This window comes from Canis lupus, chromosome 2 (genome assembly GCF_048164855.1).
Source record: "Canis lupus baileyi chromosome 2, mCanLup2.hap1, whole genome shotgun sequence".
Taxonomy (NCBI): domain Eukaryota; kingdom Metazoa; phylum Chordata; class Mammalia; order Carnivora; family Canidae; genus Canis; species Canis lupus.
The window spans coordinates 23,941,653-23,968,735 of NC_132839.1; the positions used below are offsets into that span (position 1 = coordinate 23,941,653).

Sequence of the window (27,083 nt, forward strand, 5' to 3'; positions counted from 1 at the left end):
TAGTTCGTTTCCCAGAGTTAGCAGTCTTTACGTTCTGTCTCCCTTTCTGATATTTCCCACACATTTCTTCTCCCTTCCCTTATTTTCCCTTTCACTATTATTTATATTCCCCAAATGAATGAGAACATATAATGTTTGTCCTTCTCCGACTGACTTACTTCACTCAGCATAATACCCTCCAGTTCCATCCACGTTGAAGCAAATGGTGGGTATTTGTCATTTCTAATAGCTGAGTAATATTCCATTGTATACATAAACCACATCTTCTTTATCCATTCATCTTTCGTTGGACACCGAGGCTCCTTCCACAGTTTGGCTATCGTGGCCATTGCTGCTATAAACATCGGGGTGCAGGTGTCCTGGCGTTTCATTGCATTTGTATCTTTGGGGTAAATCCCCAACAGTGCAATTGCTGGGTCGTAGGGCAGGTCTATTTTTAACTGTTTGAGGAACCTCCACACAGTTTTCCAGAGTGGCTGCACCAGTTCACATTCCCACCAACAGTGTAAGAGGGTTCCCTTTTCTCCGCATCCTCTCCAACATTTGTTGTTTCCTGCCTGAAACAAAGCTTTATAAAACTCACCTTTTTAGGTATAATATTAACTTTTATAAAAAGTATATGATTATTATATTCAAAAGGAATGGCATTTTTAAAAAGAAAAATAATTTTATTTCCAAATATTAATTAGCATTATAGTTCCCATAGTAGACAGATGAACAATTGATGTTGTTAAGCTCTTAAATTGGTTCCAAGCTTCCAGATAAAATGTCTACACATGGGGCAGCCCCATTGGCCCAGGGGTTTAGCGCCACCTTCAGCCCAGAGTGTGATCCTGGAGACCCGGGATAGAGTCCCATGTCCGGCTCCCTGCAAGGAGCCTGCTTCTCCCTCTGTCTGTGTCTCTGCCTCTCTATGTGTCTGTCATGAATAAATAAATAAAATCTTAGAAAAATCTCTACACATGTATATTCATTTCTTGTCTACACTATGGATATAAGAACATAATTTATTCTGCATGTGTTTAAGTGGAAAGTACAAAAGTATTCATCTAAATTTTGATTTTTAGAACTCAGATGCTATTTTGCCAGTGGTTAAGCCAGTTGCTAATGCTTTATCTCAAGTGACTCAAATTGTACGCTAGTGATAATTGTGCCTAAGTGCTCTTAATTTGATTTAAGTGTAATCTTTAGATGCTTTCCTTGTATACCAAATATAATTTTAATTTAATGTTATTGAATTGAAATTTAGGATCATGGCCCTAAGGATGTTGTTGTGGTCTTTTCATTCTACATTTTGAAGTACTGATTTTAATTTATGTATAAAGTTGGTTGTTGTTTTTTTTTCCGTAATGGAGATGTAGACTTTATGTCATTCATAAATAGAAACAATTGTGTGAGAGAAAAATAGCACAGTACATAATCACATAGACTTTTTTGACCCTCAACTCACGTTTCCTATTTAATCTTAAAAGTCATAATATTTTTTAATATAAAATAATTCAGTGGGCAGGTACAAGTTGCCAGGCATGCATCTAAGAAGTTTACATGCATTACTTCAGCTAAACCTTCAAAAAAAAACATGAAAAGAATATATACATTTTTGTATTTTAGGACTTTATTTCATCAAGCTTTGTTTGGATTACAGATCCAGGTTTGTTTGTTTATTTATTCTGGTGATGAAAGCCAATGTCAAGTTTCAAATTTCTGGTGGAGTTGGACAATATTATATAATGTGATGACACCATAAAAGCTTCTCAATTAATGGCCTATATGGAAGGGTGGATGTAGTAGGATATAAAGAGTGCATTTACCATTGTTGAAGTGCTCAAGCCTGATGCATGCTATGGGGCTATACTCCCTTGGAGGGCCACATGATTACAGAAGAAACACTTAGGCACATTGCAGCTTTATAAAGGGAGGAGTCTCTTGTTGTTACTGTAGTGTCTTGGATATTCAAGGTACACATATGTAAACATGCTTTAAAGAGATTGCCCTTCATTATAGGGCAGTTTCATACCCTAAAGAGAAGGTGAATAAATTCAGGACTGCAGAGGTGAGTAGAGGGCAAGAAAGCAGGAAAATTTAGAGATTTAAGGGCCTGAATAATGTCCAAGAATGCAACTGCAAGTAAATTAATTTACACATTTGTCAAAATAAGAGTGAAAGGTCAGCCTACAGTCCCAGTTTTTCTGTAAAACAGAAAGTTGGATGAATTCTAAGAAAACATTCTAACTTAAGGAAGTTTCCTTTCAGAGTTGTTTTTAGTAAATCCTGAGGCCTATTAAGTAGAGATTTACAGTTACTCTCTGAAGGGGAATTTGTACTGCCACACATTAACAGCAGGTGGAGAGTAAAACATGGTCAGAGTCTTAACTTCTTGCCTTTATGGTATTGAAACTCTGTTAAAGCCATTTTAAATTTGCTTCATTTAATCCTCCTGTTAATTTAAAAGAACATAAAACCCAATAGTTTTATTGTCATACTTTATTTTGCCCTCTGGGGACCTCCATTTTAATTCAGCTCATGATAGTTTTAGGCAGGCAAACCTGGCCTCGTCCTGCTGCACCTCAATGATCCTACCAATCAATGTGTCACTAGCTAACATAGTGATACCTTACCTTACGTTACATGTGCTCTCTTTTCTTTAAATGCATAATGAATGCCCTAAAAAAAAAAATGCCTTTTCAAGATGAATTACAAAATGAAGTTTGTCAGAGTTTTTCTCTTTTAGGCATATTGTGAATGATCTATGCCTGCTACTAGTGGGAAGGGTTGGATTTTGGGAGAGGATTGGTAGAGGAAAGGACAAGTCATACAGTTCTTAATTGACTCTCCATGTTCCAAGCAGGAGGTAGCTATAGGAGATTCACAGTTAACTTCCAAAGAGACTTTTCTTGCTAATAAATGAGTGGCTTCTACGGAATCCTGGCCATTTGTAAGCAGTATCCTGAGTGCTTTTAGTCATCCCCTAAGGATGTGATACTCTTTGGAATTCATTCTTTATTGAAGGATTCTGATCACTGAGAATCAATCTGATACAATTGGTTATTTCCTTTTCTAACAATGTTCCTTAAAAGTTAAATTGTTAAAGTACTTGTACTCATACAATAAAGGTACTATTATTCCATTTTACAAAATAGGAAATTAGCATGGGAATTTTCGGCTCTCAGAGATTTTCCTAGCAACATGCAATCTAGCCTACCAATAAACCTAAGACTACACTATTACCTGCTCCAACAGTGACCTTACAGAGGAGGCTACCCCTGAGTCAAACTGTTTGTAGCTGCCTTTTACTCATAGGATGTAATTTCTAATCTTCTGAAATTCTGTCTGCAATACTTTTCACAGACAGCATTATACCTAATGATAAAATATAATGAAATGTTTTAATATAGTTTACCACAGATAAAGCTCCTTAATTATGCTGATTCATTTCTGTACTTGGATCATCCTACAATTTACACATAGATAAATGGACTCATCTGCAGAAGTAATCAGGTCATAAACGTATTTAAACAAAAACATAATTAATTCCAAATGAATAACAGTTAATACGTGGTAACACTGTTTTTTTTTTCTTTTACATTGTTTGTCTTTTTAAAATATTTAAAACATTTCACCCTTATTAGCTTATTTTGAAATTTTCATTTCTAGGTAACATGCTACGGATCTTTAAAGAAATGTACTTTTTTGGGACATCTGGGTGACTCAGTCAGTTGAGCATCAGACTCTTGATTTTAGCTCAGGTCATAATCTCAGGATCTTGAGATCCAGCCCTGCCACAGGCTCAGTACTCAGCTGAGAGTCTGCTTGAGATTCTCTCCCTCTGTCCCTCCACCTGTTTTGTACATACATACTTTCTCTTTCTCAAAAATAAATAAATAAACCTTTAAAGAAATGTACTGCTGGGGCAGCCTGGGTGGCTCAGTGGTTTAGCACCTGCCTTCAGCCCAGGGTGTGATCCTGGGGACCTGGGATCAAGTCCCGTGTCGGGCTCCCTGCATGGAGCCTGCTTCTCCCTCTGCCTGTGTCTCTGCCTCTCTCTCTCTCTCTCTCTCTCTCTCTATGTTTCTCATGAATAAATAAATAAAATCTTAAAAAAAAAGAAGTGTACTTCTGGAAATTTAAAGTTAGGGGCTATATTCAACATATAGAATATAATCAGTACTCAAAATGAATGTATGTCCAGTAATAGGCTATGATATGGCTAAATGTGCAATAAGTGAAAGCTTAAATCTGAAAGATTACATGCAACATTATACACATTTTATAAATTAAAAGAACAATTATATACTTTTTAGGAGATAAATTGATATAAAAACAGGTTAAGACATTAGGTTCAGGGTGTTGGTTGCTTCAGGGCAAAAAGATGAGGGTACAAGATGGGGTTAGACTACACAAAGAGATTTTTGTTACCTTAGAGTCTGTTTTTATTGGGTTACTGTGTTCTTATATTACAATCCATACAAATTGATTATATATAAATTTATACTTATGTAAAATAAATAAAAAGTTTTATATAGACCAAGGACTATTGTGCATGAGGTGAAAAATATGATTAACTTAATTATTTGTACCTGACAGCCTAACAGAAAATAAACATATAAATATAGATATGTGATTAATTTCTAGCTCAGCCACTTGCTAGCTGGGTCTTCATGGTGAGTTACTTAATACTTCTGTTGCTAATTTATTTCATAAATATTTGTGTTGAGTAATAATAGTTATGTCTCCAGGTGAGGATAAAATGATGCAATTATCCTACTTCCTGGTTAGAGTGTAAAGGTTATTTTCCTTTTAAAGAATTTAACTCACTCAAGTCTGAACTAAAATTATGTAAGAAATATATGTGCCTAAATTTCAGAAGTGAATTCTCCCATATTATTTTTATCTACTGTATTTCTATGCATTGTTTGTATAGTGGATTTTCTGCATAAACACATATTATAAAGGTAGAATATAAAAGTAATTTATCACATAAAATAATACATGAAAAATTCTAATTCACTATTAGTCTGAGACTGTACAAAGAAGTTAAAAGAAATCACTTGCATTCTTTTTTTGGGGAAACTTAGTCCTCTTAAATATCTTTTTTGCTATCCTCATAACTAATTAGCTCAATTACAGAATTCCAGATATGCCTAGTTTTCCTGGGAAGATTTCCATATTCTAGAAATATCATTTTTATTTAATATTTTTTGAAGATTTCTAAAGGGAAGCCATTGACCTTGGTACTTGAATTTCCTTGTAACAAAGATTCAACATAGTCCCTGACCTTAGGGGTGTACTATATAGCTTTGGAGAGGAAATTTATATGTCAAATATATAATATCTAATATCCAAGTATAATAGAATTTATTGATCATCTGGTTCAAGCCTTTTTCTAAGTGTTTTACAGAGTATCACATGTAATGCTTTAAAATCTATTAAATAGTTACATTATTTTCATTCTCATGCTATAAATAATGTAGCTAAGGCTATAAACTCTCTAGGAGTTTAAATCATTTGCCAAGGTCAAAAATTTTGACAACAGCTGGGATTTGAACCCAGCTGCTAACTCCAATCCTTTGATCTTGACCACTGTGCTGTTTATTTATTTCTGTTTTTCCAGTGCCTCACAGTGTAATGTGATACATGAAAGTAATAAATGAGTACTTCTGATAGAGCTCTAAAATTCCACTGGATGGAGGTGACACTCCTATTGACCATTTAAGATATGACTGTACTGAGAAGGTTGGATTTGAAGCAAAAGTAGGATATGAATATACCTTGCCAGAGTAGTAATAATGTGATACAATTACTCATAAGAAAGTAGTGAAGAGTAACCAGCTACCCATTCGTTTACATTTTTATTTATTCATTTAAAAAAGCATTAGTGGATACTTATCATATACAAAGCACTATATGGTGCTAAAGCTACAAAAAAATTAATATAAAACCAGTGGTCCAAATAAGTTAATATGTAGTAGAAAAAGCTGTATGAAGCATAAATTATACACCTTACAATTGGCAGAAGTTATCCAACCTCTAACAGACATGATGGCTCATAAAATAAAGATTGGATGTGAGAAAAACATTATCAGTAAGACATTACCAATATTTCACCAGGACTTACTTTTCTTCTCCTTCCTGGGTACAGGAATGACAATTTTTCCAGTACCCTTGTAGTTAGATGGGGTCAGAAGATTAATTCTATCTTATAGGATTATAATCAGAAGTGATGCATAAGAATCTACACCAAAGCATAGCACGGTAGGTGTAAGCTCTCAATGTTCCTTCTCTCCCTGCTATGGTTATAGACACTCACATTGAGATTGTAGAGCCCATTACACCAAAGGAGGCTTGAGAACAGTCGGAGAGCAGCCAACCAAGTGGGTTACCCAAACACATCATGATTGTTGCATGAGGATAAATTTACTGTATTAAATCACTGAATTTGTCTTTGATGGTTGTTTTAGACTGCAGCATAGTTTATTAAACCAGATTAACATAAATTATTACCTTTGTCTTGAAAAATTATTCCGGAGTAGAAGTAGAGTGTTGTGAAAAGACCGTAGGACTGAGCACAAGAAGTTAAGTTTCCTAGTCTTCACTTCGCAGTAATGATTCACATGTCTGTGGATACATCTTTTTGACTCAAGTACTCATCTCTAAAATTAGAAAATTTTATTAAATATTTAAGGTCTTTCAGTTATAAGAGTTCATGACTATATAAGATATAATCTTTGAAAATTATACAATGGTAGCTCTATGAGAAATGCTTTTGAGAGAATGGACATGACCTTTTCTCTTCAAGATAGTAAAGGACATAAAAGAGAATGGTCTGACTTTGATAGCTATGTGCTTTGACAAAGAGAGATAGGTTAAAGTCTTCTTGTGTGTTCCTACTCCTTAGCTCAAATGCAATATTAATGTTTGGTTGAAGTATAAATATTTTTTCTTAAACCTGTCGAGACTGTTTTCCCCTTAAGATAAATTAAATATACTAAATTACTTGCTATTTGAGGTATTTAGTAATAGTTTACATTCACTTACTAAATGTATGCATAATAGCTTATCATGATCTTCCAGTCAAGCCTTCTTACAACATTCTTTATAATTCACTTCATAATTTATTAAGATGAATAGCTACATTCATTAAATTTTCTTACATTATGAATAGAATTTTATGGATGATACTATATAATGAGTCACCAAAATATTTTACATATTTTAATTCACAGAGTTCTGTTCAATAACAACTATTATCTATTTCATAAGTGTGATGAATACAGTTACTGTCAATTAAAATATTTATCCTTAAATGAATTAGCCAAGCTCATTTCCCTCCTAGGAAAAGAAAAGACGTTTTTACTAGTTAAGGAAAAGACACAATAGTCTGTCTTCTCTTTCCTTTGCTTCAAAAGATATGAGGGTAATGACCACAGAGGCATAGACTTGGTTGACATGAAGGACTAAAGAAAGTGGACACAGAGAAAGGAAAGTGTTCCAAACTAGGATCATTCCAGCTGCTGGCAACAATCAGTGCAAAGCCCTCATCCCCATTTACTTTCCTTCTGCATGAAATGTCTCCAGATCACATCTGTAAAGAAATAAATACACTGCAAAGCTTATTAGAAGCTTTCTTTATTGTTTGATGTAACAGAAAGTATTGTTAGCCATTTCCATATGTAGCCTTGAAGCAATTTAGCTCCTTTTCAAAGACACCAAGGTTAGCCAGGAATTTTGCTGTCAAATCTATAAATGAGTCCCCTGATGTTTGTAATATTTTTCAAAGGCTTATAATAGGAAAGGAAATATTTTGTTTATTACTTAGAAATGTCAGCAAATATTATTTCCAAATCACATTTTAAAAAATTTTACCTTTGACTATAAATGGCAAATAGTAAGAGCAACATTGCTAAGTTCTCAGTATGAAATTGTTAAAGTTCATAAAAAAAATGCTACAGGTGATGAGAAATTCTCCATCTCTGTCTCTCTTCATTGAAACAGGCATCTGTCTTCATTCCTGTGAAGCTGAGTCATTGCACATAGTGATGGTGGTGGTGGTGATAGTGGTGGTGGTGGTGTGTGTGTGTGTGTGTGTGTGTGTGTGTGTTGGAATTGGACTTACACAAATGTAGCTAAATTATTTTTCTATGTTGCTTTCAGACAAGGAAAGGAACTGATACTCCACTCATTTTACATTTCCAGAGGTATAAGCCTTAGAAAAGACAGCAGCCATAACATTTGTCACCGTCCATTCTCACAAAACTGAGTGGCAAACCCTTCATAAAACTAGCTTAATAACAACAGATTAATACATGTCATATCAGTCTAACCAGTAAATGTAGTTTAGGTTGCAAACAAATTTAAGCCAAAGTGCCTTTGCTCCTCTTTTGATTTAGAAAGCTTGCTTAAGAGAAGCCCCATAAGTAGTATTTGAATAACTGAATGCTGTTGCTCTAAATGATATGAATTTGTCAGTACAATAGATTGAGAGACTTACTTAAAACAATACATTTTAAAAATAAATAAAGGCCTAAAGTGAAAGCCAAAGGTTTGAATGTATTCAGCAAGTTTAAGGATTATTGTTAAGCATCTACATGACTAGCTATTTTTGTAGACCTTACCATAGTTGCTAGGGAAGTTGTAAGGAAAGCTAATGAAGTCACGACAGTTGATGCTTTATGAGATGTTATGTTTATGTTATGAGATGTTAGCTGTTTTATTTTGTTAACATTTTCCTAGTTTTATTTTGTTAACATTTTCCTAGTAATATTTAGGTTCAGTTTCTGTATTTGAGGTATATGAAAATAATAAATATTATATCATCATGATGGATTTAAAAATGTTAAAATAGGGATTCTTGGGTGGCTCAGCGGTTGAGTTTCAGCCTTCAGCCCAAGGTGTGATCTGGAGTCCCGGGATCAAGTCCCATGTCGGGCCTCTGCATGGAGCCTGTTTCTCCCTCTGCCTGTGTCTCTGCCTCTCTCTCTCTCTCTCTCTCTGTGTGTCTCTCATGAATAAACAAATTAAATGTTTAAAAAATTGTTAAAATATTATTGTTACCCCATCTTATTAAAATTTAATTTAGATTTAGAAAGACCAAATCTAAACAACAAAATTATTAATGCCTTTATTGTTACTGTTTATCAAGCTGGCAACATTTTCATTATAACCAAATTGTGTGTTTTGAATTGCTATATACCTTCAAGAAAATTGACAGAGATGTTGGTTCCTAAATATTTTATAAATGATTTATTCATATTCTAATTTCCTTATCTGCAAACTGGTGGTCACTTATATATTTGATTGAGATGAACATCTGTTGCAAGCAGAGAATTAATGAGGATTGAGGAAAAAGTATGTAGGTGATGATTCAGTATCTTGGGGTTCGTATAAATTCGAGGTAAAATTGGGCAGTGTACTACATGCATGAAATAAAGGAAGGTCAAAGTCTTCACATTATTGTAGTCTCCAGGCCAGATAAGTTAAATTGTCTTTTTCATTTAACACAAATTAGCATATTTTAAAGAGAAAAACATGTTGCTTTGCCTTATTTTCTTGCCTTTCCTTATTAAATGTATTAAATTTTTAATCAAGATTGGCCAAAAGGTATTGCCACAGGGATTGATTGCTTGTCCCCACAGCATGGTGGTAGGAATGATGTGTTTGGTCCCTCTAGCTGAAAGGATACCTCAAGTTATACCTGACACTGAAGGACACAAAGAGAAGGCTCCCAAAGCTCAAGAGAGGGTGGTGCACCAAGTACTTGAAAGTACTGCTCAGAAAAGATTGCCAGCAGGTAGTAAAAGGTAGAAAAGCAAGGGATTTTAAAAGTTTGTTTTGAAAATATTTTTTTAATCTTTTATTTTTCCCCTATAGCACTTAGTACAGATCTCCTGTACTAGAGAACATTAATTGATAAAATTTGGTCTACAGTTTGAAGCAGCTATTGAGCCAGTGCTATAGCTCATTTCTATAGTCCTATTGAAATAAGTTGCAAATTTAGAGAAAGAGTAGGCGATACATTTGTTCAGAATACTGTTACATAATTTGACCTTTAATATGACTTCATTTTCAGAAATATGCCAATTTGAGGAATTAAAGTTATATATGTTATGGATTTTCCCCTTTTTTAAGCAAAAGTCATTCTAGTTTAGACCAAGGATTAATTATATTTCTCAATATATATATCTCAATCTCTCTCTCTCTATATACACACACACACACACACACACATATATATATATATATACACATATTATATACATATTTGGATGGATGGCCAAGAACTTTCTATTGATATAGATATATGAGATATATATGAGATATATATTTCTATGATATAATATATGATATATTTATGTATATTTATCAATATGTGTATATATATATATTTATTTGATGATGGCCAAGAACTTTCCACATGATTAAAGAACCCTCCTAAAAGACATCTATCACTGCTTTATCCAAAAGACATGCATGTTTAGCTGGGTCCTTGGCTTAGGGTCTTACTAGACTGATTGAAGTATCTGTAGCTGGAGCTAAGTTTCTTATATGCTGCTCAGAGTCTTCTCTCAAGATCACTGATTTTTGGGAGAATATATCTTCTTTCCCAGCCTTTAATTAAAGCTTTACTCTTTTCTGATAATTAAGCCTACCCTTACCAGCATGCAAATCAGCAGATCTGAGTTCCTCTCTGTTGTATAAATAGAACACATGCTCTAATATTTCATTCAGTCTGTTTCACAACATCCTTACTCCAAAACTTTACTTACACTTGCCTAGAAGATGGAGTCAAGAAACAAAAATGTCCAGATCTTTATTTTCTTTGTTTTTCCTCTTAAATTGTACATTCTGTGATTCTTTCATTACTCCATAGACTCTTTGATTACTGTTTTTTTTTTTTACCTATTCAACACTCTTCCTATTTTATTTTATTATAATAGTAAGCAAATCAGAAAATGTGTTATTTGCCACGGTTAATCTGCAAAGCAATGGTAGTTTAAATGAGATAAAAATTTATTTATTTTTTCCTCCTACAGAGAAGCAAAGTCTAGAGATTGGTTATTCCACACTGAGATGTGGCTCTCTACACCTTAAGGACCCAGACTTCTTTTACTTTTTTCCTTTGTTATTCCTAGACCTCACTTGGTTATCTGCAAGTCATAAAAATAAACATAGATTCCAAGAGAGTTCCTATACAACTGCATAGCAAGTCCTCCACACTCCTTTGAGAATGAACACTGCATGAATGAATGAACAGAAAGATAAAAAAAGTAATAGTTTTCTTGAAGTATTTAACTAAAATTAGCATTAGATGTCATTGGAACTGGCAGGTATCTGATTTGAAAAATAAATTAGCCTTAATATATTAATAAATATATTTAAAGTATGAAACTATTGATTTGCAGACTAAAAAAGAAAATACTAGTCTTTTTTGTTCAATTTGTAGTTCTCATTCTAAGATAATGATTATTCTCTGAATTTGCATTCTCTTTCAAGACTCTGATGAATATATCAGTATCAGATAAAGATATTCTCATTAAAAGTAGATGAGAGGATATAAATTATTCATGCCATATTTTAGCTATTGTCTTTTGTGGCCCTAATTTATACTTAAACACCATTATTTATGATACCAATGATATATATGTAAGTAAAATAGTTAAAGCTAGTGTACATTGATTTCTAAATTGTTCTTGTATTTTTTAGTTTGGATTTTACATTAGTATCTTTTTTTTTAAAAGATTTATTTATTTATTTATTCATGATAGATCTAGAGAAAGAAAGAGAGAGGCAGAGACACAGAAGGAGGGAGAAGGAGGCTCCATGCCGGGAGCCCGACGTGGGATCAATCCTGGGACTCCAGGAACGCGCCCTGGGCCAAAGGCCGACGCCAAACCGCTGAGCCACCCAGGGATCCCCTACATTAGCATCTTATGTTTTATAAACCAAAGACTAATCATCTTGATTATTGAATGGTTTTAGTTTAATATAATCATTTTAAGAAAATTAAGAAAAAATACTGTCAGCTCAGATATCTTTTATATCAATTTAAATTATGTATATCTGTACAGTTCATAATGATCTTTTGATTTTTTCAAGATAATATATTAAACCTCCTACAGTTTCCTTTTGTTTTTCTTTTTTTTTTAAACTCCTACAGTTTCATCTGGAATTGCATAATATTAACAAAATGAAAAAAAAATCAGGCCTGAATATTTTGCATTTCAAGCTATAATACATTTTGGAAAATATCTGTACAAAAGGTTTTAAAAATCCTAAATTTTTTCTAGAAATCATGTAACTTCTGTAAGGTACCAATAAACATGGCAGTAGAGATTTGTTTGTTACTCCCATGTAACACTGTTCATTCAGTGTTTTGCTGCACCATGTATACCTTGATAATCTATGCCTGGAATGTTTATATTTATACCTCTTCCTTTCTCATCTGAGAATCAAAAATAAAACAATTGGGGAAAAACAACAAGAGAGAAAAAGACAAGAGACATACTGTTTGATGAAATAATTATTTTTTCCATGAAAAGGTAGGAGTATACATAATATGCCTATTTTCTAGATCCTTTATATAAAAACTTTCCTAGCCTTATAAAGAATTTGCATGATTTGAAACATTTCTTTATTCCAACTGAAGAACTCAACTCATTAAAAATGAGACTTTCCTTTACTTTACTAATAAATGTATTTTCTTTTATTACTCCTCCCCAGTATACCTATAAGGGTACACAAGAACTCAGCAATTACAAGTATAATGCATCACTAGTCTATGGGTACAATTTGAGAGAAATTTTGATAAGTTGAAATGTGAAAAAAGATACTAAAACTAAATTCATTGTGTATGTTAAATTTTTAAAAAGATAGATTCTTCTAAATTTTCAAAATTATCTGATACGAAAAGATAGAGATAACTTTTGTTTTAGAACATACTCAGGCATGTTTCATAAAATAAAACATTGTCTCAAATTTACAGAAAACTAAAATAAATTGTAAGAAACTAAGTCTCAAGAAGATATCAATTTCTAAATAGAAAATTTTTGGATACAGGCAAGCATGTTAAAGTGCTAAAAAGTAATTGAAATTACCATAGCTACATACTAAGAATGACATGAGAAACTTGTGTTTATGTCAAATAAAGCCCTCATGGGGCTTATTTTCTGCAATCTGCTTCGTATTCTTTGGCTGCCAAAATTTTATTTCAACAGCCAATTGGTTCTAATTGAAAGATGTCCTTAGCATTCCATTCTAGTCTATGGGTTAATTTAGTTTGTGATAAATCTATACAGAGCTGTTCTATTCATGATCCTTTATATTCAGAACTTTGATTTCTGATTTGATTTAGAATCTGAAATGGGAAAGGCTTCCACACAAATTCAGCTGTAGGAACAGCTCAGTCAAGTACTAGCACTTGCGCTTGTCATCAAAATGCCAGTTATTTGAACCAATACACAGCAAGCAGAGACAGGAAAAATATTCATATGAGAAGCAAGTCTGATGAATGTCAATTTACAAAATACGTCAATAAAATATCTGTAATAGACCTTTATACAAAATCCTCAATAGATTAATATATTCTATAGTTCACACAAACATGAATTTTTAAGCATTCAGAGATCCCTTTGACAACAAAACTAATCAAGCCTTTTGAAGGTTTATATTCTCTTCTTTGATTTTAAAACTCTTTCTTGCCATTTTCATTTTCATCATGTACTCTTTTATAAGATTACCTTTCTGAATGTTTCTTAGAATATTCACTTCCTCTTTTTCATTTCCATCTCTTGCCATTTACCACATTTCTGCACACCTTTCTTCCTGTATTTGCTTATATGCACCACAGTGCAAAGCACACAAAAGTTTAACAAATAATTATAAAGAAAATGAATGTCCTTTTAGCACTATAAAATTTTGGTCAGAAGCTATTTTTTGTTGTTGTTGCAAGACACCTCTAATACCTTTAAAAACTTTTATTTTCCAGCCAAACATATTCTCATCTCTCTGTCTCATAGAGATTTCATAATCAATGAAAATTTCAGATTGGTTTAGTAATAAAGAATATTTTTGTAGTTCCATCCCCACTGAAGAATTCATTGGAACTCTGTCTGAAGCCCCACTATCCCTCATCCCCAGATATTTCAGGGATTTACCAGGAACTGTCTAACCGGTATTGTGAGCAGTTTCTCTTAATTACCATTGACTCAGCAGTTTCCTTTTCTGCCTAGCTGTGGGTGTTTGGTAGTCACAGGAGGTACCTCACACTAGTGACTGACCAAACAAAGGCAACATCATCTCCCTTTGCCTTCCAAGCCATTGGTATTGTCTGTCACTTTTGGTATCAATTTATGCCAGATTTCAGCTAAAACCCCTTAAATCAAAAGGCACTCACTGAAACTGCCATTAGTACCAAAGTGTACTAGCTGAAACTGCAGGCATCGGTGTGCCAAATTATCATAGTTTGTGGCCGCTGCTTTTAGGACCAATGTGGACATTAACACCACTAGCTGTCTCTAGCTTTTATTGATTCAAAGTAAATTGTAGTGTGCTCTACCAGGCAACACTTCATCCTGTTTGATGAAGAAAGAGCAATCCTTAAATTTCACCTATGTTTTATAGTCTTGTAGCAATTAGGATTCATATTTGGAATTACTGAGGGAGGACTAACTGGATGATTAAGCAGAAAAGGAACTTAAAAGGATATGGAGGCAACTCAGAGATTTTTTTGAGAGGCTTGGAGAAGAAGGCTCAAGATACGATTCCAAAAAAAATTCCAAAGCAGCATTAAAACTTGATCTTTGAAAAAATACTGCATCTGGTGCTTAATAGAACTAGATGCTAGAGGTTTCCATTGCTTCCACTTATATAAAAGCAGCCAAACTTTGCAGCTACTAGGGCTACAGAGAGAGAACAAGAGATAGATATTTCCATCTCCATCCCATGTCAGCATGTTAGTCTGATGTTATGTGTCTGATTAACTGAACTGAGGTCATGTGCCTCTGCCTTAGGTGCAAAGGAAGCTGAATTCACAGCGTTTCTTTTAGCTTCTAGGTGTGAAAGTGTTTATTGTTCCCACCAAGACTCACCGACATGGACTTTCCCAAACCTAAACAGCATTCCATAGCTGTATGGTCAAAGAAATAATAAATAATATATACAAATATACATGAAACATCTTCTCTTTTCATCTCCCTGTGTTTCAGTGCTTCATAAGACCATATGTGAAAAGAGGTATTTCTACCAAGACTTGAGCAAGGCGACTGTTCATAGGAGGAGAGGATAATCTGAGTTATAGGTTCAATATTCTGCTCAAAATTACTCATTCCAGAATGGTAAGTCATTCTTTTTAGACCCAGCCCAGTGCCCCATACTTTAATTATAGTGAGTTCTTTCTCCATGTACTATAGATTTTTTAATCCAGTTTTCTGGTATATTCCTGGCTCACTAGGACTATATATATATATATATATATATATATATATATATATATATAGCTAATAGGACGAGTGAACCTGAGTTCATGTGTGCTCTGATATGATATCATAGTTTGATGATTAATTATTCTTCATCCTTGAAATGTGCATTACTTTGGTTGCATGGTAATTTATTGATTTATAATTTTGTGGAGCTTTTTTCGTTATTTATATTCCGTCACTCCTTCCAGGAAGGAGAAGAACACATGTATGTGGTGTGTGTGTGTGTGTGTGTGTGTGTGTGTAGAAAACTGTCACAGACAATTTTAATTTTACCTTATCTTAAGCAGGTACTGAAATGCAAGAAATCTCAACTGTTCTCACTCCCAACCCCTCCCCCCATGAAGTATCTTTGAAGATATAGAGATAATACTCACAAATTTAGTTATTAACAACCAACTCATCAGTTATATTCTATGAAATTTAGGAGTTGCTGTGATGAAACAACTTGACATTCCAGAGTACTTATCTTCTTAATACTGAAAATGAGAAAGCATGAGATGGGAATCTGCAACTTAGGATAAATAAAAGTATAGTCACTACATTTAATCTTACTGAGCACCTTTACCCCAACCAGACTCTTCAGTTAACAAGGATCTTCACTTAGCTCACTTAGTTGCAAACATCCCTTGTCTATCTTAGTCTTACGCTACAAAGAACAATTTTTTAAACACGATTTTAAAAGAGTTCATGATACCATGTCCTCTTTTTCTTTGACATTTCTTGCATATCCCAAATTTTAATCAAAGTGCATTTTTTTTCTCTCAAAATGGGACCTATTTCAACAACTGCTAAGCTTTTGCTTATCATCACAGGTTAGGGGTAAGAATAGCAAGATCAAGTGTATAGTAAAATAAAAATAGGGAAGACTTAAATCTAAAATAGTCCCTCTTACATGTGAGAAGATGCTTATTGAAGGAGTTTGAATCCCAAAGTAAAATTATAGAAAACACAAGCATGAAGAAATTTTTCAGAGTGTCACTTAAGAATGCAGGTCAGCAGAACTTCTCTACATTCTTCTAAGAACTAGCTTACTGCTCCTGAGGAGTGCATTTATACTTACTGATCCATCCATTAGGAAGTCCCAGTACAATGAAGTGTGTCCTATGAGAGGTTGGAAATCTTATGCCTTAAGGCATAAGAGGGATCCCTGGATGGCTCAGAGGTTTAGCACCTGCCTTCAGCCCAGGGCGTGATCCTGGGGTCCAGGTATCAAGTCCCACATCAGGTTTCCTGCATGGAGCCTGCTTCTCCCTCTGCCTGTGTCTCTGCCTCTATGTGTGTGTCTCTCATGAATAAATAAATAAAATCTTAAAAAAATAATTCCAGCTTCTGTATGTACATCTCCTTCAAGGAACATCCAGATGAATAGTCAACTTTTTTCTTCAGATGCCTAGATTATCCGGGATATCTACAGGTCTGAATTTCATGGAGTACTTAAAGCAAGTATATGAATGGAAGTTCATAAGCCATAAGCCTAAATATTTAAAAGTCATAAACCAAACTAATAAAATGTCAATATATTTTATCTCCTACTTTGAAAAAAATGTAATTCCATAAAGATCTATAAATCCAAATTATAATTTGAAACTCTTGGACTGTGGGCACTTCCACAGCAGACATTAGGGACAGCCTATATTTCTGATTTTTCCCACTCCTGACTCTATCCTGCTCTCACTATAGATGTGTCTGTCCACTCAGGCAAGTCCCTGTTTCATCAGGGAATGCTGGATTCCCAGATACCTGGAGCATGAAAGTGGAGACTTCCAAATTTGAAGCCCAGAACAGGGACTTCTCTTCCTGAGTATAAGGACCACATTATTGAACATGAGAGTACTCTCAGCTAGACATGATGAAGATACAACTTAAGTGAAGGAAGATCACTATTTGGTGATCTGAAGATCATGAGAACATAATATCTATGAAGCTAGAACAGAAAGAAAAAGAGGTAAAGTGAGATTAAAACATATCATTCTGTGATAACATGACTGCTAAATGAGAGATTGTAACAGAAGCACCAAACAGCATATTGATATTACAGAAAAAAAGCATTAGAGAAATTATACTAGAAATTTGAAGAAAGAAAAAAAAGAAGAAAGAAAATATGAGACAAATGGGACACTAAGAAATATTTAAGAATATTAAATATATATAAATATGAAGAAATATGTAAAGTTATCCAAATAATCAGTATTTTACCTTTTCTGAAGCATTGGATAATGGCACTGAGATCATCATTTCTTTCAACAAGGTTTTATTTTAATTATATGTAATTATATCTACTTCACAAATCTTCATTTATGATATAAGCCAGTAATGTTAGAGATACAATTGCAGCACATACTTTAGAAAAAGGTCAGGATGATGCCTTCAGCAATATTTTTACATTCTATATCTAAAGTATATCAGCATTGTCTTTTTGAGACAACCTAGACACTGAACTTAGATTTAAAAAAAAAAAAGTTTGATAGTCATATAAGAATAGAAATACCCAGCATATAGAAAAAACCTCTTAGAAACTATTCATTTCCTCTTAGAATATCCCACCCGTCAATTCTTTTCTTTTTTTTTTTCTTTTTTTTTTCTTTTACTTAATGGAGACAACTATCTACGGCCATTTTAATATGTACTCAGAGTATAAAAATATTTCAAATTTGCTAAACCAAACATAATTTAGTTGGCAACATTAAAGCAGAAATTTTTGTTTTCTCAAAAGCATATTTTTTGCTTTTCTATGCCGTTTGTATTTATGCCATTGTTTTTACTTCATAGGCACTTCTTTTTGAGAATTAAAAATGTTAGGGATCCCTGGGTGGCGCAGCGGTTTGGCGCCTGCCTTTGACCCAGGGCGCGATCCTGGAGACCCAGGATGGAATCCCACGTCAGGCTCCCGGTGCATGGAGCCTGCTTCTCTCTCTGCCTATGTCTCTGCCTCTCTCTCTCTCACTGTGTGCCTATCATAAATAAATAAAATTTAAAAAAAAAAAAGAGAATTAAAAATGTTGTAGGTATATCAACAAACCAATAAGCAAAATTCCCTAGTTGAGTCACAAAGAGCAAATAATTGTATGTTATCATCATGAATAGAAAACAACACCGAGAAAGAATTACAAATGTCTAAAAGCAGGAAAGATATTTTTTTATATTCGAGCACTTGATAGTGAAGTCCTAGAAATAGAAAATAGAAATAAAATACATATCTAGATGTAGATTTAATAATATATAGATTATATATAGAAGGATAAACTATAATAAAGGAGGTCAATAATTGAAATGATAAGGTACAATTTTTATTTTATGTAAAATAAATATTAAATTATTCTTTTTAATGTCAACTTTCTTTGAATCTAGGAATTTTCAAAGTCACCTAGTTTATTATATTTTTCCAACTTATTAGAGTAGCAAATATTCATATAACCACCATCCTTTAATCTCTGATGCTATTTTCACATTTTCAAAATATAAGTTTCAATAAAGTGAAAGTAATTTTGTGTTTTAAAAAAACTGAAAAAATTGATATCTCAGAGAAAAGTGAATACCTAATGTGAAAGAAACCAAAAACAGTATCAATGATGTTGCATTAGTATTTGTATACAGAGTATGTGTTTTTGAGTGACATTCTTGGACAGGAGAGAACTTTTATGATCAACAACAAATAAGAGGAACGGCTGGGTGGCTCGCAATTTAGTGCCTGCCTTCGGCCCAGGGCATCATCCTGGAGTCCCAGGATGGAGTCCTATGTTGTGCTCCATGCATGGAGCCTGCTTCTCCCTCTGCCTGTGTCTCTGCCTCTCTCTCTCCTGTGTCTCTCATAAATAAATAAATAAATAAATAATCTTAAAAAATAAGAAAAAAATAAAATGTTAAATTTCTTTTATTTTTTTATTTATTTTTATTTTTTTTTATTTTTTTTAAATTTTTTTTAATTTTTTTTTTAATTTCTTTTAAAATATAAGTTATGTAAATACAATTCTCTTACTTGCTGGGAGAAGAAAATTATTTTGGCAGATCCTAAAACTAGTCTTTCTGAATATATAATCCCTTCTTTTTCTAACTCTACATGCATTGTACTGTCACTTTACAGTCATTTTCCTAGACAAGATATTAGTTTAACATTACTCTGCCACAGCTGCATATTCTGGAAGCTTCGTAGAGCCATTAAAACAGTATCCCAGGGTTCCTGAGTTATATATTTGACAGTATATGAGCTAGATGGTAGTCAAAATCTATATAAATATATAAAGTTATATATATTTTATATATAAAATATATAAAAAGTTGTTCACTGTTTAATTATAAGAACCCATTCTCAGTAGGACATTGTGTTTCTTTATATGTGTGTGTGTGTGTGTGTGTGTGTGTGTGCTGGATGGGTGTCACCATTATTCAGCATGTTTAAAGAACATAATAGATCTTTATTACAAATTTGCATTTAATTTTTTACACATCCATTACATTTGAAAAAGTACCAATGTTGCAAAAGCAATAAATATTTTATTTCCTGAATTTTAGAGTCTTCAGATATTTAATAAAGATCATATTTTGAACTTTTCTTTTCAGTATCTTACTCATTTTCCACCATAAAATGCAAATAACATCAACCTGTATCCTGTCAATAGCCATGAGTATTAATCAGCTTTAATCAACTGAATTATAAGCAATAAGGAATGACAACTAATAATTCCTACTATTACAAAATTCCACACATTTCCAGCGCCAGCTAGGGATATCAAGATATCCAAAAGGAACCTTGTCCCACTCTCACAGTGAAAAATTACTTTTTAAAAATCCTTTTGATTGCTGAAGTTGCAGCGCAATCTACTGACCAAAAATGTAGAGTAATGGTACTGGAAGACAGAAAGATGTGAGAAGTGCTTCTTTTTGGATAGACTCAACTAGCTAGCAGTAAGAAAAGTTCAACTAGAAAAATTGACAAATGGTCCAAGACCAAGTATGAGTTAGGAGGATATTATCAAATATTGAGGAGTCTCATAAGCTGTGGGAGTCCATATCATCTTGGAGAGAACTCACAGGGAAGATTTAAAAGAACCTTAAGAAATAAGTATTGTGATGCAGATCTAAGCAAGAGGAATAGAAATCTTCTAGAAGGCACAAGTTCTACTCAATCTTATCTTTACTTTCAAACAAGAGCCTTAAACTTTGGACAAAAGGACAAGATCCCTGTTCTCCTTAAAGCATTTGTAAAAATTTATTGTGTTTGAGTAAAGGGAAAGGGAGAGAAAAAATAAATAAAACTTACTCCTGGGGAATTATAAGATAGTATGTCTGGCCCCAAATTATAGTTGGGGAAGGGGGAGGAAAAAACCAAAAGGCCAGACTCCTAAGACCCAGAGACATGTATATACCTAAGATTGAGGATTAATCAAAGCAATAGAAAGGATCCTCCACTCCACCACTGATTGCCAAGATAACATGTTTTGAATAACAAGTAACAGTGGAAAACTGCTGGGAGAGGGAGAGGGGAAGAACAAGAACCATCAAAGAGACTATTTTTGAGGCACTATACAAAAATCAGAAGCAAACACTCTTTGCTCTGAGAAACCAAATCTCACCCTAAAACAAAAGATATCTGTAAACAATGGCAACAACAAATTTAAACTCAGACCAATCCCTAAGTAGATTGACTTAAACATTTCCTTCAGCAGTTTAGCGGGACCTTTGGCCCAGGGTGTGATCCTGGAGAGGCAGGATCGAGTCCCACATTGGGCTCCCTGCATGGAGCCTCTTTCTCCCTCTGCCTGTGTCTCTGTCCCACCCCCCCGCCTGCCGCCGGTCTCTCAGAAATAAATAAATAAAATATTTTTAAAAATTGTTTTTAAAAAAGTGAATCACTCAATCAGAATGTGGTTCAATCCTTAACCCAAGAGCAGACCTTTGAATAAGACATTCAATAAAACCTCAAAGAAAGCAAAGCTAAGTTCCCTTCATAAAGACTATCAAAATAGTCTAGCTTTACCCTCTTAAATATGTTATAGAAAATGACTTAGGTATACAACTTTCCTTCAAATTATAGCTTAGATATGGAGACAAATAAGTGCAAAGAAAGTCAGGCATCGTATAAGAGTAAATGGATGGTTTGCATTTTACTGTCCATATGGAACTGTCCATATTAAACATGAGTGAAGCATAAAGAAAACAAGGTAGAGCAAATATATCATCACAAAAAAAGAGAAAAAAAAAAGGAAAGAAAGGAAAGAAAAGAAGAAAAAAAAGACCCAAAAAGACAAACTACATGATCAAATAAATTGATAGCTAATAAAAAACAGACACAGTTGCAGCCATCTCAAGTAGCTAATTGCATTCCAGAAGATGAAAACATATCAGTCCCATGTTCAGTCATCCCAAGTTGTCTACTATAGGGAGAAGTGTCCTCAAAGGGAGTTCAACATGTTTTAGATTGCTCTTCCTGGTATATTACAATTAAATTGTATTATTATGAAGTCATAGTTCATTTAGCTCATTATAATGAATAATAACATTGTGCCTGTACAAGTTAATGCAATAACAGAAAGAGTAGTTGTTTTAAACTGTCTAGATTATATTTATTTAAAAATCTGCAAGGCAACATCTAGACACTTTTTTTGGTAATTTTTTTTTGATCAATGATTATCTCTGAGATAATCAGTGAAACAATCATTATATCAATTTGTTTTAAACAATAAAGTCAATGATTAAATTATTCTAGCAAAAGGCAAACAAATGCCCTAATCCTTTTTGCCAAATACAGCTTTAACATAGATTGCTGAAACTAAACATTATTTTAGCAAAAATTACACGGTACAAAAGAAAATGCTTATATTTTATACAACAGATTTTTCACTGATAATTAGGATTTGTTTGGGATGGCTTCACAAAATAACTGTTATTAACCATTTAATAAATTATTAAACTCCTGAAGCTACCTTCCTTTGCTCATTAATTCCATCAACAGATTGCTTTATGGGTCTATATAATGTGAAACATATTATTCTAATTAAAGGATATTTTGTGTTTTAGGATCTTGACAGAAATTACCAGTTACATTAATCTGTTTACGCATCAATAGAAAAATTTATATCTTATGTTTACAAAGTATATAAAATCATATCCCATTTTATTTAATGGATCTATAAACTGGGTGAATATTACCCAAAACAAGACCATCAAATTTGCACCACACATTAGACATTCTAAAATAACCCACAAAATAATAAAAATATATAATATATATTGACAGAAATAATGTAACAATATGAATTTTCACATAAACCATAACTCAGTGGAATTCAATAAATTTCTACTAGTATTCTCTAAGGAATTTGACAAATAGATTTAAAATTAACTTTGAAAATAGATACATAAATTCATAATGAAATTTTAAAATAACAGCAATGACTATGTTTGATAGAGAAAAATTTAATTTACCAAATATTTAGGTATAGTTCAAAACCATGGCCATAAAAAAACTTAGAAAATAAACCAAAGTTTCATATAGGAATATGATAAAAAATTAATGTGATACCACATAAAAGATTGATCCTGTGACATTAATGGAAAAGCTGGCATATATATTATGTATCTAATATATATACATATATAAAATTACAGTTGGATACCTATTCAATGCAGTGTACAAAGGTGAAGTCCATGTGGTTAAAGATCTAAAAATTTATAATAGCGTTGAAATTAATAGAAGAAAAAATAGAATATCTTTTCAATAATGATATTTAAAGGGGGATCTTTTATATTTAAAAACACAAAGATCTAGTTCTATTACTAGAACTTGTACAAATTAAACAAAATAACTACAGAAAATTCTTTATAGAAAAATAGAGGACTCAGATGAATGAATTTCTATAAGAAGATATACTTAAACCTCTAGTGATAAAAGGTATTAATTAAAACCTTGAGATACCATTTTATATCTATCATATTTGCACATTTTGCATTTTGCATTTCTGTAATGCAATCATTTTTTTTCCTGTGGCATTGTGAGAGAATTCTCTACACTTCCTAGGAACTGATTCCTAGGAAGTGTAGAGAAGGAAAGTACATAAATTAACACTTCTGTATACTATCACATACCATGTTTCTGAAATATTTCCATTCCTCTCTCACATTTAGTTGTGGATAGAGGAATATATATATATATATATATATATATATATATTTAATTTATATATTTATTTATTGTGGATAGAGGAATATATATATATATATATATATATATATATATATTTAATTTGTAGATGAGGCCTTTAGGAGGTGGTTAATAAACTGTCAAAGGAGCCACAGTGTTCTTGACAGATGAATGGATAAAGAAGATGTGGTCTATATACACAATGGAATATTACTCAGCCATCAGAAAGGACAAATACCCACCATTTGCTTTGACAAGGATTGAACTGGAGATTATTATGCTAAGTGAAGTAAGTCAATTGGAGAAGGACAATCATATGGTTTCACTCATGCATGGAATGTAAGAAATAGTGAAAGGTATTATAAGGGAAAGGAGGGGAACTGACTGGGAAAAATTAGAGAGGGAGACAAACCATGAGAGACTCCTAACTCTGGGAAACAAAGGGTTGCTGAAGCGGATGTGGGTGGGGAGATGGGGTAACTGGGTGATGGGCGCTAAGGAGGGCACTTGATGGGTGAGCATTGGGTGTTATACTAAATGTTGACAAATCAAAATTAAATAGAAACAAATGTAAAAAAAAAAAAAGAGGTGGTTAAATTAAAATGAAAACCTCAAGGTGGATCTTAATCCAGTTTTAGTGGTGTCCTGGTAAAAGGATATTTGGATATACAGGAAAGAGACACCAAGAATGTCCAAGCAAAAAAAAAAAAAAAAAAAAAAAAAAGAATGTCCAAGCAAAGAAAAAACATGTGAGGGCATAGTGAGAAGGCAGCTACCTGTATGCCAAAGAGAGAGGCCTCAGAAGAAACCAAACCTGCTGACACTTTGACATTGGACTTTTAGCCTCCAGAACTCTAAGAAAATAAATTTCTATGGTTTAAAACATCCAGTCTGTGGTTATTTTGTTTTTATAGTCCTATAAAACTAACATACTTGCCCGAAATCAGTTTATCAAAGAGCATTTCATAAAAAGAAAATTCACCAAGCAACTCATTAAAAAACAACCACATCACTGAAACATTTTGCCAAAAATCTCTATTTCCAATTATTATTTCTCAAATGGATAAATTTGGCAACAGTTCCTTAAGACAGTTTCAGAAACCAAGGCTTCAAATTATTAAGTATTTTAACTAAAGTCATAGAACTAATTAATAAGATTTCCAAATTTGAGACTAAGCTTTTAAATTCTGAATCCCAAGCACTTTACAACCATTATAACACCTTCATGGTGAATGCCATAAAATGGTACCAAGCTTTCTAAAACTTCAGAGAGAGCAGTGCCTTTTCTGGGGTTATTATGGTAGATTTACTGAAAAACAAGCTATATCTTGAAATATGCAGACGAATGTGACTTACACAAAAAAGGCAGTAACTTTACATTTTGTTAAGATAAAAATAGAGGAAAAGCATCATGAACTTTGGGAAATTGCAGTCCAACCATTTTATGTGAAATGTATCCCAGAAAGGAGCTTCTGGGATAATTACCGAGGAGAGATTAGAACCTGATTGTGATAGGTGTTTCTTACATGTCTAAAATTTGCAACAAATTTATTAGGCAGTGGGAAGTCAATGAAGTTGGTGTTACTTAGGATTATTTTAGTTATAAAACAATGTACAAATTCTGCTTGGGTTGGGTGAAGGAAGAAGAGAAACTGGGCACAAGATCCAGTAAGAAGATCAAAACTGGGTACATTATGATGCTATTCACCAAAATATAGAAGTGAGAATAAGCTGATCTTTTAGGGAAAGGTAAAGTGACTCCTATGTCACATACACCTTTTACATCAAATTGTTAACCTCGGGGATAAGATTATCTGTTTGTAACACTTGGAAAACTGAGTCCACTAAATGAGAAATCAAACTATATTATTCTGGTTGTGTCAAATAGTCCATTTTCCAAGAGCCTATTTATTTATTTGTTTGTTTGTTTGTTTGTTTATTTATTTATTTATTTATCTTATTCCAAAAAAAAAAAATGTGAGAAAGATGTTGAGAGTAACACAAAGAGATGAAGGCAGAGAAAGACACATTTAAGCGGGAGGGATTACTATTTCTCATAATTGATTTTGGTTTTTACTACACTGTCATACTTAAACCACTCATATAAGTTTTGAAGATTATTTAAACCTGTTATCAGTGAAAGCACTAAGTTTTTTGTTCTGTTTGTTTATTTTTTACCTAATAGCAAGTTTAACATCAGGTGTAAGTATATAGTTTAACCAAGTAAGAAGTTCATGTCAGCAACATAGAAACTTTCCCAGATCACTAACAAACATTTATTTCTAGTTTCAACCTAAGAATATTAAGCACCAGTAACCAAAATATATATTCCCATAAGGAAAAAGTCGGTAAGGCAGTATTTATGGAATTTATAATGATACGAAAGCATCTTAGGAATAACTTAACACTTGCATTTTGATATGTAAAACAATATAAATCATACTGTCACAAATCAAATAATTTTATTACTTTCTTTTTTGCATAATATCTTTTTCTGATATCTGTTAGAATAGCATTGCTTTGCAGATTTTTTTTCCTGATCTCTTAGTCTAAAATAATATTCCTCCTTCCTAACTATCCCTTACTCTCATTTTTCTTCTCAATACCATCTTTATGTGGCGTTATATATATATCCCCCCCCCCCCCCCGTTGTTGTTTGAGGTCAGTTCCCCCTGCTAGAAGAAGGTAAGCTCCTTGTGAAGTGGAATTTTCTCAGGAAACTAGAGATAGAGTTTAGGAGGTATTTTCCCCCATGTTTTCTCTGATCTTTCTCATGATCTGTGTAGCACCATTTAGCACCTAGAAGGGCCTCGCCACTTAATTTCTGAATGAATGAATGAATGAATGAATGAATGAATGAATGAAGCAGCTTTTGCCAAACAGTTCTGGATACTAGAGTGCCAAACACTTGTTAACATATCAAACAGGGGGTGGCCCGGGTGGCTCAATAGTTTAGTGCTGCCTTGGGCCTGGGGTATGATCCTGGAGTCCCGGGACCGAGTCCCACATCAGGCTCCCTGCGTGGAGGCCTGCTTCTCCTTCTGCCTTTGTCTCTGCTTATCTCTCTCTTTCTCTGTCTCTCATGAATAAATAAATAAAATCTTTAAAATATATATATCAAACAGTTTTGAATGAGGTCCTTTTACCTTTACCTTCCAATTTATGAATTTATGTGATTCCTGCCACATTTTGTTAGTCATCCATTCTTATGATTCCCGTTTTAATCTTCTTCTTTAAGTTGTGTATTCTTTCTATCACTAATATCCACTAACTTTTTTTTCTTATTGCAACATGTCAATGTCTCTTCAGTCTTACCTTTGTCATGCTAGGTAAAATCCTGTTTACTCCATACCTATATTACAAAACTAACCTCCTAATAAACGTTGCACAGAAATAATTATACCATTCCTCTATCCTTCTTAATATATAATGGTTGCCAAGCTTTCTGTTCTCATACAAGAAACTAGCACTGA

General features: G+C 33.2%; 1 long non-coding RNA gene across 5 annotated transcripts in view; it reads right to left on the reverse strand.

Moving 5' to 3' along the window:
* LOC140614086 (uncharacterized) overlaps window positions 1–27,083 on the reverse strand; it is a 205,359-nt gene that overhangs the window by 95,448 nt on the left and 82,828 nt on the right. For 4 of the 5 annotated variants that reach the window (XR_012014990.1, XR_012014986.1, XR_012014992.1 and 1 more), the window contains exons 3-4: window positions 15,848–15,949; window positions 6,502–6,650 (exon numbers count right to left, since the gene is read on the reverse strand). This is a non-coding gene — a long non-coding RNA (uncharacterized lncRNA). Of the gene's footprint in view, window positions 1–158; window positions 558–6,501; window positions 6,651–15,847; window positions 15,950–27,083 lie in introns of all 5 variants that reach the window. The other variant, XR_012014980.1, reaches the window with a different exon arrangement.